Raw genomic sequence first — 11,836 nt, 5'->3', positions numbered from 1 at the left:
GATCGTGGACAACCACACGTGCGTTCAAGTTCAGGGAACAGAGATATCACCCGAGGAATACCACAGCGACGGCGGATGGACGCTCGCGGGGCAACGCATGTCGAGGCTGCGCCAGCGGACCTCGCCAGCGACAAGCACGACGGACCCGGCGGGAGTAAAACAAGCACGAGGTCAAAATTCTACAAGAACGTCAGAGCCTCGGCCATCAAGGCAGCACGCATGCCAGCCATGCCACTAGAAGAAACCAAGATAGTTGTCAGACCCAGAGGGGGACTGGACATCGTCAAGACCGGCACCACCACCGTCGCTGCGGCCATACTCGCTGCGGCCAAGATCACGAGCGAGGAAAGCGCCGCGGACACCATCTGCCCCAACACACAACAGAACATCATGGTCGTAAGTACACCGAACGAAGACAACGCGGCAAGGTATGCTAAAATCCTGGAAATATCTATTCAAGGCAAACCCTACGAGTTCAGCGCATATCGCACAACACCTCACGACACCGTGAAAGGCGTCATCAGAGGCATCCCCATCGACGCGAGCGCCGAAGAGCTAGATAGAAAGATCGTCAACGAGAGGAACCCGCTAGCAGTGGCCTCAAAAAGCATTGGAAGCACGACCACTGCGATTGTGGTGTTCCAGGGGCCCAAGGTACCGAACTTTGTCCGATACGGAGTCACCCTGATACCGTGCCGCCTCTACAAGAAACAGATCGACATCTGCCAGCAGTGCGGCCGAGTGGGACACCGCAAGGACGTGTGCCCGACCCCCACAATCAAGACGTGCCTGGCCTGCGGACTGGCGAACCCTACAGAAGACCATCGCTGTACCCCAAAATGTCAGTTGTGCGGAGGCGAACACCCGACCGGAGACCGAAAGTGCAAGGCAAAATACAAGATCCCCTACGTAGTGCGCAAGCGACAATGGGAGCGCCGACAGGCCAAACGCCAGCTGCTGTCGGAGAGCGATTTCCCGCCACTCGACAAGCCGCCAGCTGCGCGAAAGTCAAGGACCCCATCGGGAAACCGCGCGCCCAAATCGAGAGACAGCATTTGCTGTAAGAGAAGCCTCAGCAGGAAAACGTCACCATCACGTGAGCGAGTGAGCTGGGTCGACGCAGCGAAAGGAAACAACATAAGGAACGCGCACAACATCTCTGAAACCACGAAGAAAGAAGATATGGATAAGGTCCGGGAGGCAAATGAGCTCCTAAGACAAGAAAACGCGGCGTTGCGAGCGACCATCAACAACCTCACGAAAGAGATCGCCGAGATCCGTCAGTTGCTGCTATTCAACAGCGAGCCTCTACAGACACCCACGCCAAGCACAAGCAAGACCGAGGAAACGACAACGAACATCCAGGAGAAAGCCATAGAGGAACCGGCACCGAAGAAGCGAGCCATCGAGGCCACGCGCACGCAAACAGAAAACGATCGCATCGACAGCCTCGAAGCGAAATTCGAAGCGACATTCAGCAAACTCGAACAGCTAATCACGAGAAACATCTCAGCAGTGACAGCACTGAATCAAACAATGGAGACCTACCGAGCCGAGAACACGAACAGATTCGCCTACATCGAAACGACCCTACAGCCGATGGTAAGCCACCCGACGTTTGCGCCCCTCTTCGCGCAACATCCACCCAACTAGGGAGCCCCGTATACGCCAACGCAATCCTGGCCGCCAACGCAACACCAGCAGCAGCAAGTGTAACCGCGTGGCAGTGGAACTGTCGCGGCTTCGCAAGGAAGAAGGCAGTCATCCAACAGCACATCGTACATGCCGCGCGCAAACCAGACGTTATACTACTACAAGAAACACTAACCGACGCACCGTCCCTCCCCGGCTACAGAGTGCACAAGGGACCGCCCGACGGCAGAGGCCTGTGCACCCTGGTCAGGAAGGGACTCACGTTCCTCGAACACGAGCTGCACAGCAATATCAAGATCGAGCACACACTCACCGAAATCATCCCGGGCAAGAAGAGAAAAGGAAGCATATTTTTGCTCAACGTCTACAGCAACCCATCGCAGAGAAAACAGAGATTCAAGACATTACTGCATAGAGCCAGCACCGCAGCGGGCCGCAACACGTTGATCGCGTGCGGAGACTTCAGCGCGATGAACCCTGCCTGGGGCTACAACAAGTACACAGCAAAGGGCCACGACCTGTACCAAGACGCCACGGAACTCGACTTCACCCTCATCATTGACCCGACACATCCGACAAGAATTGGTAACTCACCTGGGGAAACACCGGGACCGACCTAGGTAGCGACCCCACCATCGTTGAAATCGGCATACCGGAACACAACGACACCAGCATCAAAACACACAGATGGATAGACTGGGATGCATTTCGAGACGCCAGAAGCCAGAAAAGCGACGGAGATGACGAGATCAAAGACATCGACTCGTGGACGGCCGAAATCACCAAGAGCGTACGCGACGCGACTAAAGAGGTTGAAACGAGCGCGGAGATCGACAAAGTAGACAGCCGGCTTGCGCATCTCATCGAAGCCAAACAGTCGATACTCAATCGCTGGAACAAACAACGTCTTAACCGCAGACTGAGAAAGAAGGTGGCGGAGCTGAACCGAGCGATCGAGGATCACTGCCGCGCTCTCTGCACGCAACAGTGGAACGAGATCTGCAACGCTACAGACGGGCAGATGCACAGCGGGAAGACGTGGAACCTGCTGCGGCACCTGCTCGACGAAACGAAGACCAAGTCACACCAAAGGGACAGACTCGCCAGGTTCATACATCAGGCGGTCTCAGCACACGGCGTCGACGAAGGCACCAGGCGCATTAACGACAAATACCTGCCGACTACACCTACCGAACAGCACGCGCCGTACAGCGGCCTGCCTAACGCGAAGCTCGATCGTGACATCGACGTCGAGGAGGTACGCGAGGCCCTGCACGACCTCAACAGCCGGTCGGCAGCCGGCCCGGACCTCGTCACGAACAAGGCTCTCAAGAACCTCGATGACGGCTCGATTGAAAAGCTCGCAAAACACTACAACAAGTGCTGAAGAGCGGGCGCGCTTCCGAAGCTGTGGAAGACAGTCAAGACCATCCTGATCCCCAAGCCGGGGAAGCCGCCGGACACGGATAACCTCCGGCCCATCTCGCTGACGTCCTGCGTGGGCAATGTGCTGGAGCCCATCTCGCTGACGTCCTGCGTGGGCAATGTGCTGGAGCCCATCTCGCTGACGTCCTGCGTGGGCAAGGTGCTGGAGCTCAGGGTGCTGTCCTGCTCAACAGGTGGCAAGACTACCTGGAACGAGAAGGGCTGTACCCGGCCACTTTGATCGGCTTCAGACAGCACCTCAGCACGCAGGACGCGATGCTGCAGCTCAAATACCAAATCATTGATGATGGCGGCAGCACCCGCGACAACAAAGCAATCCTAGGGCTGGACCTGCAGAGCGCCTTCGATAAGGTGAAACACTCGGCGATTCTGTCCCAAGTCTACAAGCTCAACATGGGCAAAAGATCCTACAACTGTATCAAGGACTTCCTCAAGGACAGGACCATCGAGCTACGAGCAGGTGACCTAAAGAGTCAAGAGAAGAAGCTCGGGAGCACCGGCACACTGCAGGGATCGGTCATTTCGCCGATGCTGTTCAACCTCGTAATGATCGAAGTGGCCGAGAAGCTGGGGCACATCGAAGACGTCAGGCACACCATCTACGCGGACGATATCACGCTATGGGTGACCGGTAGCAGCGACGCCCACATCTAGGGTGCGCTGCAAGCCGCTGTCGATGCAATAGAAGACCAGCTGGAAGGCAGCGGACTGAGATGTTTGCCGAGCAAATCGGAGCTTCTCCTACTCCCACCTACCAAAAACAGCAGAAGCAAGACCAGACAACGCGAAAACGAAAAAATCGGAATCGTCACCAAATCCGGCGACGTGATCCCCGAGGACGGCAAAATTAGGATCCTAGGCATGGTCATTGAAAAGCACGGAAGAAACGGCGAAACTATCACCCGTCTCAGGGCAAAAGCAGACAACGCGATTCGACTCCTAAAACGAGTCACTTCCCGAAAGGCTGGCATGAGAGAGGAGAGCCTACTTAGGCTCGTCCAATCCTTTGTCATCAGCCACGTCGCGTACGCTGCAGCCTACCACAGATGGCTGCAACACGAACGAAACAAAATCAACGTGCTCATCAGAAGAGCGTACAAGACGGCGCTGGGCCTGTTCGAGTCCACGAGCACGAACCGCTTGTTACAACTCGGATTACACAATACGCTCGAAGAAATAGCCGAAGTGCAACGGACTTCTCAACTGGAGCGGCTGTCCGTGACCAAAGCCGGGAAAAAGATACTGGACGATCTGGGAATTAGACGCTCGAACGAGGTGGAGATGAAGCTCCCCGTCCCCGAAGGGGTCCGACGCCAGACCAGAATCGACCCCATACCGAAGAACATGAATCCCGAGTTCAAGAAGGGAAGAAGAGCGGTGAGGGCCAAGGCTCTCATTGACCAGCATGCCAACGACGAACACGCGCGGTACGTGGACGCGGCCGAATACCAACGGAACGCCTTCGCAGCGGTCGTCATAGAGGCGTCAACCGGCGTCACGTGACGGCAGCGAGGGTGAGAAGCGCCGGAGAGGAACAAGCGGAGGAGGTAGCCATCGCCCTGGCCATCGCCGACGCAGACTGCCACACGGGGCTGAGCCACTCAAGACTGGCGGTGCGAAACTCCGCCAAAGGCCAAATGTGCAGGGAGGCTGAGCGCGTACTGAGAGCGGTGAAACTAAAAGAACGAAAAGTACGACCCAAGTGGTTCCCGGCGCACCCGGGCGACGCATCGGGACGCAACGAGAACCATAATGAGACGGCACACGCAGCGGCGCGAGCGCTAACCAACCGCGCCCCGGTGACAGACCGTCCGAGGTGGTTCGGAACCAAGGACCGCATGACAGATTACAGGGAAATCACGAAGGCCTACCGCCTGGCTCGCAGGACTCTCCCACCCCCGCACCCGAGACTGAGTCGAGCGGAGGCGGAAGTACTGAGACAGCTCCAGACCCGATCGCTACCGAGCCCGAGACTGATGAATCTTATGTACCCCGAGACATATCCGACAGACATGTGCAGAGTCTGCCAGAGGGAGACTGCAGACTACACTCACATCTTGTGGGACTGCGTCAAATATCCGGAAGATTCAAAATCAAGAACACTCCCACTGCGGCTCGAGGCAGCCGCGAAGAGCTACGACCGAGACGATCAGCTCGAATCAGCGGCAACGGCGAGCGGAGACCCGCGCCGAGTAACGGCGACTTCAAGGATGACGTTGGCCCTCGTTCGGGGCGCGCGCGCACCCAACTGCAGATATAAATAAAGTTGTCTCCAATCCAATCCAATCCAACCAGGCTTCTGTGGCTTTCAACGCTCAGAACCCAATTTCTAGCGAAGCAGTTTCATTTCAGTAGTTGGAAATTGAATATCATTTACCGCTTATTAAATCACGTACTTTAGAACGTTGCCGTATGTAGTTTACCACAGATCATTCCACAGCGGCATATATTCTTAATTTTTCTTAAAACGCACCCACAATGCTCCGGATTGTTCACACACGTGATCTACTAGAGAGGCGGCATTCGTTCACACAGTGTGTACTTCACCTAGATATCACCCATATTCTGCTTCGTCGAGAACAGTGATGAAACCTACTGAGGAGCTTGTATAACGCTTAAAAAAGAGAAAGAAATCTGGGTTCTAAATATATGTAGTGTTTCTAATTACCTCATAAACGCAAAAGATTTATCACACAATGCACTTAACATTGCCTCATTTCGAAAATGTATCAAATTTGTGTAACGCATTTCAGGACATAGACAAACGTACCCGAAAACGGCTGTATGATGTTTTAGAACCACTGTTTAGGTTTCTAAAAAAAGCTGCATTTCATCAACAAGCATTTAAAATCGCACGCAGTTTAGATCTCACGTTCCACTAGTTTTCACTGAGATTGATCAAGGTGGTAGCTATAGTTCTGGTAAAGAAACAATCGAATTTCTGCACCACTATTAAGCCGAACTCACAATGGCCCGCTGCCCTTGGATACGTAATTTCTTGCAAAGGCTAGAAAAACTTCACGCACATTGAACCTTGCTTGCGCATGACGCAACATTTGCTGCTTACATCCAGCAAACATGAAGAAGGTGCCTTGCTTAGTTAGCCGATGACATGGGGAGAAGTTCAAATAAAACATCGAAAAATAGGATAGGCTAAATAATAATTTGTCATGCTAATAATCGGTTGCGAATTATTTAGATATCGCGAAACACTGCACTTAAGGTGGCTACCATTTTTAATGAAAATAATGGCTCTGTAATGCACACTTCCCTTGGCACATTGGAAAACCTATTTGAAAACGGCTGGGGGACACTTTGCAACACTCGCTGAAAAATGTTTTGCCAAGGCATTATATGACACACATGCATGTGACTTCATAAGAAATATTCTACAATAGGTAGCCAGCTCTGTCTTGTTCAATTTGATTTTTGTATTCTTGTGGCATTTGTAATACACTCATAACGCTCAGGTGCGCTTGCTCATGTAACCTATTACAAAACGGGCCAATTACCTCCACACAGCTTGAACTTTGCCAACGCATTACTAATATAGTGCCTCGTTAAGATCAAGGAGAACCCAAGAGAAAAGAAGTGCGACCCTCTTATGATGCGTGAAAAGAGGCGAAAATGAGGCTTTCGCAAATATTTGAATCACGTTTAATTAAGCCTAGAACGCGTGAGTTTTGCGGTGTAGAACTGTTTTATGATTGTCAGTAATATTGTGGATAAAATTAAATTATGGGGCTGTACGTGCCAAAACCACTTTCTGATTATGAGGCACGCCGTAGTGCAGGACTCCGGATATGTCGACCACCTGGGGTTCTTTAACGCGCACCTAAGTACACGGGTGTTTTCGCATTTCGCCCCGATCGAAATGCGGCCGCCCTGGCCGGGACTCAATGCCGTGACCTCGTGCCCAGCAGCCCAACACCATAGCCACTGCGCAACCACGGCGGGTAGTAATAGTGTAGATAATGGCAGTATGAGGCATTAAGGAACCTCATTAAAGCGTCTTTAAAAAATTGTATTTGATCAGCATGCATTTCTGCTAAGTTTGATCCTGGTCACGTTTGTAGCTGTACCAGGGCTCCATGCTACATTTTTAGCCACTCCTCAAACTCCATCATATACGCATTGGAGACACTGTATACGTAATTTATTGCAGAGCTTACTACAGAGAAAAGTAATGCACTCTATGGAGAACTCCCAACTTCCACCTTATCTTCCGAAATGTGGTATTGTGTAACGTATTGTTCCGTGAAGAGACGGAGAAACCTAGTATAAGATTACCATATAGCGCTTTCGAGCATTTTCTTCAGAAATGTTTTATAGAAACTGTGTTTGATGTATGCGCATTTAAGTCTAATCTTGGAGGCATGTGTATTTATGCCATGGTGATGGATTAGATATGGCGTTGTTCGTAAAACGCATCAATGGGGCTCAGAAACACTCACTTTCGTACGTAATTTACTGCAAAACCGCAGTCTTCCACCACACGCACAACACTGCCTGCGCATAGCCTATATTGTGCGCCTTATTTTTGCTAATTATAAACAGTGTACGTAGTCTAGTTTGCCGAGGACACCTCAAAAACAACTAAGAACCTTTTATAATGCATGAAAGAAGACAAAAACGAAGGTTGAATAATTCTTTTCAGCGCTTCGAATAAAGATGAGATCGGGAAAGTTTGTCTACACCTATGGCTTAACGTCTCGCTTTGTTTACTTAATTTGATAATTATGTGTTGTACAGTTGCTTTAGAATTCCGTAAAAAAGTGATATGGGACGCTAACAATGCTTTAACAAGGAGCTTTCCACAAGGTCTGAAATCAACATACACATGACAAACATATATCTTTCATCAATAACAACATATTTCATACTTCCATGAAATATCAACACTTTATCTCCCATAGTTAATCGAGGAGACCTCGAAAAAGGGAATACATATTCAGTAACAGGTGTATAATTTTGAAAACATGTATACAGTAATAATCATTGAAGCCTCTTCAGTCCTGAGACATCAATTCTTGAAGCGTTTTGACAAAACTTGTTTATTGAATGCAAAATATAGCAAAACAACTGATAAACAATGTTCTGTAAAAATCTGAACGAAAGCTAGTTGGTTTATTGGTACCCAAGTGGGTATTCTGGGACTTGGGCCATATGGAACTCCAGGAAACAGTTCCTACTTTGCAGGCAAATAAGCACTTTACTTTTATGGCACTTTACTCGCGACTTCCTTTTGCACTGCGGGTTCCGATACTTCATCTGGAACTTCAGCTTTTCATATTCTGGAAAGTGTCCAGTCCTGTCGTAGCGCACCTCGTAGGGCGGTAGATGAATCACCTTGGCTCTCTTGGGAGGTGTAGACTCTTGATCGCTTTCTGAGCCGAAATGAGGCTGCCCTGAACTGCGAAGGTCTGCATTTAATAGCACATGAGCAATGTTTGTTTTGAAGCTCAGCAAATCTAGCCAATCCCACTTTGGAAGCTAGGCCTTGTCGCAGTCTATCATGCACTGCACCCAACTGTTCCAGCCGGCAATATCCAAAAAATGCGTGAGAACGCGCACAGTCCACTTCTTACTGCGCACCATGATCCTATAATGAGCTACATACCTGTCGATCAGGGCTATGCCACCCATGTGCTCATTTTATTTCGCTACATTGTTGGGTTGAGCGACATTAACTCTTTTCTTTTCTCCTTTCGACCCAAAGGCAGACGACAACAAAATGACTGACTTGTTGTCTTTCCACGGCGTACTCTGCAGTGAGATTCTCCACGTTTCATGTTCTTGTCGTTGGCATTCGTGCTGCCTGGACACCGGTGCAGTTTGCCATGATGCTCACAGTAATATATATGTTCTTCCTGAGCAAGAAGTCCGCAAGCTTCATTCCCGTGAAATACCTATCCGTGAAGAGAAAAGTTCTACCGTCTCGACTCACTGTATTGGTAAGTTCCATTACAACGGCTCCCCCAAGGCCCAGTTTCTTCAAGCCTTCATGAGGAACAGTTCCTTTTCCTACGTAAATGGAAAAATCCAAAACCAAGCCGTCCGATGCTGCCAACATAAACTTATTTAGCCCGACAGGGTTTGGTTTGCTTGGGACACACTGTCGCATTTCGCACCTTTCAGTGAACGTGATCCTTTCTTCATCCACGCAGAGCTCTCCTGAACGGGCAAGTCTAGGCATGCTTTTCTGAAAAAACTCGACAACTGGATTTACGAGGAAAAGCTTGTTTTCTGATTTTCCTTGATCGGTTACAGACAGCCTGTCAGCGAAATGTAAGTGGTTTGCAGTTTTAAAGAACCTGTTTATGTCGCTGCATTGCCTTCCTGAATGCCTCTACACTGAGCTGGCGCGACCAGTACATGCGTGCTCGGGGTATCTTCTTGACGCCCATTAAAATATGGATGCCTGCTATGGTCCGCAGCTCTTTTGCGTTTATCTTTACGGATCTACCTCCTCTCTCTTGAACAGAGTACGGATTAGTCTGTAACGCAGATTCATTCCAAAAGTCTTCAGGTATCTACGCCGAAAAGTACTTGTAAGCAGAATTAGGCTGTCGCCCACTGATATCAGCTGCAGCTTCAGCGATGTTCACACTTGTGAACCTGCGCAAGAACTGCTATGAAAATTTTTTGTTTATTGTAACTAAGGAAGATATCTATTTTCAATTTATTATGCAAGTGCTAAAATGTGAAGATTTGAGAAGAAATACATGTACGTTTTAGTTTGCCACATGTTGTCGGTAGTTGAAGGCTGGCTTGGTTGTTCGTCACTATCGTCAGAGCTGCTTTCTCCGTCGGATTTGCCCAAACTTTGTGCGGAGTTGTCGATGCACTCTGGTTCATCACAGTCTCAAATCTCCGCATCACTCTGCTCCAAAAGAGCCCTGACTTCTTCGTCCGTGAGGTACTTTCCTGTAAATCACCAGAAAACAACTGAATGCCTAATTACCAAATTGGGTATCTGAAACTTCACGCACACCTTGTATCAATACTTCGTGCAGTACTCATACTATACATGTACCTGCAAGGTCTGTAGTGTGTCTTCATTCTGATCACAGCTACAAAGCTTAGGAGGAGGGCCGCGAGGCAGCGTAAGAAAACTTTACTTACCGCGGGGGGGGGGGGGGGAACGCGCGTGCGGTGTGGAGGAAGCCACGTTTTACGTGATATGTGGCAGCCATGGCAAGATGTAGAGTGCCATCTCTTGCGCAAACAGAAAATACAGTGTACCAGAACGGGTACATTGCGAGTATGCCGATCTGCAAATCGTTGTCAAATTAAAAAGAGAGGTACCCATTTGGGTACCCATGGAATGAAGAGGCTAATGGACTTACGCACTTGAAATTTTCAGAGCACGTCAACTACAGAGTGTTTATGGTCGTACCCAAAAATGGCGCAACGTTTCAGGCGTTTCGTACAACGCTTCTAAACAGGCCGAAACAAGAGGATAGCAATTTTAATTCACCTGATTTGGACAAACCCAGTTTAAAATTTGCCTGAATATCGCCCCCAACATTCTCCATATTTTTTTACAATGTGAACATCGTTAGTGATCCTCCACCTCAACAACAACCTCTCCTCAGTGGTAAGTAGTGAGATTGAACATCGTTAGTGATCCTCCACCTCAACAACAACCTCTCCTCAGTGGTAAGTAGTGAGATTGAATGAAAGGAAGGTATCGCATCTGTAACCAGAGCTACATTCTTTTCTTTCCTTTCGTCTAACCCTCCTTCTGCATTCTAGGAAGCATTGATGAGCTCAATAAATGTTTTTGCTAACTTTCTTTCGTTGTGTAATGTCTAACAAACAGCAAATGTATGGGCCCACGTACATGTTGTAAAGGTGCTGCATCTTCGCTGGACATACATACAGGCTGCATATATCAAGCTCCAAAGATGGTCAGGCGCAGGTAACATCTTTAAATAAGGTCTGACCGCCATTGAGACAAATCGAAAAATGCTACCACAAGTGGTGGCTAATTTCGTTACATGAGTGCTGTGAACACTAGCAATGTAATGTATAAGCTCATTAGATGTTCCTTAGGAAGACATGAGCAAGTCACAAGAAAACTCTTCCGGAGTGCACATTAGGAAGACATTTCATGCTCACAAGAAAAACACTCATCAAGAATTCAACAGACAGACGGTGAACAATAGGTTTATAATGGCATTAGGAATACATGAGAAAATTCCAAAGAACCTCATCAGAAATTCTAATGGCTGTGATGTCAAAACTCATGAGACTAATGTGAGACTCATCTCATATTTTCTTAAGGGCTGTACCATGTCTTCTTTGCCGAGGATCCGTTAGCAACATTCTTAACCTTCCGTTGAATGCCACCGCTTTAATCGACCAGCCACCGCTAGTTTAGTAAGAAAAAGCGGACCAATCGCCGACTGGGATCCAACCCTCTTCATCCGGTTATCAATTTTCAGTGCACTAGCTCTCCACTTGAGCGTGCTCCTCACCTCCTGTCAGCCATTTAGTTAAGGCAGGTCGCTCAGTGCAGTCAACGTTATTCCTTTTTAAAGCAAACAAAAGTGACCTCCTTTAAATGAGGAGATCGTTTGATTGGTCTCTTGAGACAACCCTGCGGGTCACCACAAGATGTTTGAGTCGGGAGTTACGCAAATTCAACGTCAGGAGATTGGAAGGAAAACATATTCGAATAGTTTTACGTTATTGGGTCCCGGGTCTCCTTGGATGTCCCGAAAAGTGTGGG

General features: G+C 49.1%; 1 pseudogene; it reads left to right on the top strand.

Annotated features, from left to right (window-relative positions):
• Positions 1-1,182: 1,182 nt before the first annotated feature.
• On the top strand, positions 1,183-5,363 carry LOC142591409 (uncharacterized; annotated as a pseudogene).
• Positions 5,364-11,836: the final 6,473 nt, after the last annotated feature.

This window comes from Dermacentor variabilis, chromosome 8, assembly GCF_050947875.1.
Source record: "Dermacentor variabilis isolate Ectoservices chromosome 8, ASM5094787v1, whole genome shotgun sequence".
Taxonomy (NCBI): domain Eukaryota; kingdom Metazoa; phylum Arthropoda; class Arachnida; order Ixodida; family Ixodidae; genus Dermacentor; species Dermacentor variabilis.
Note: the sequence above shows the minus strand (reverse complement) of the source record. Positions and strands in the feature narration are given on the sequence as shown.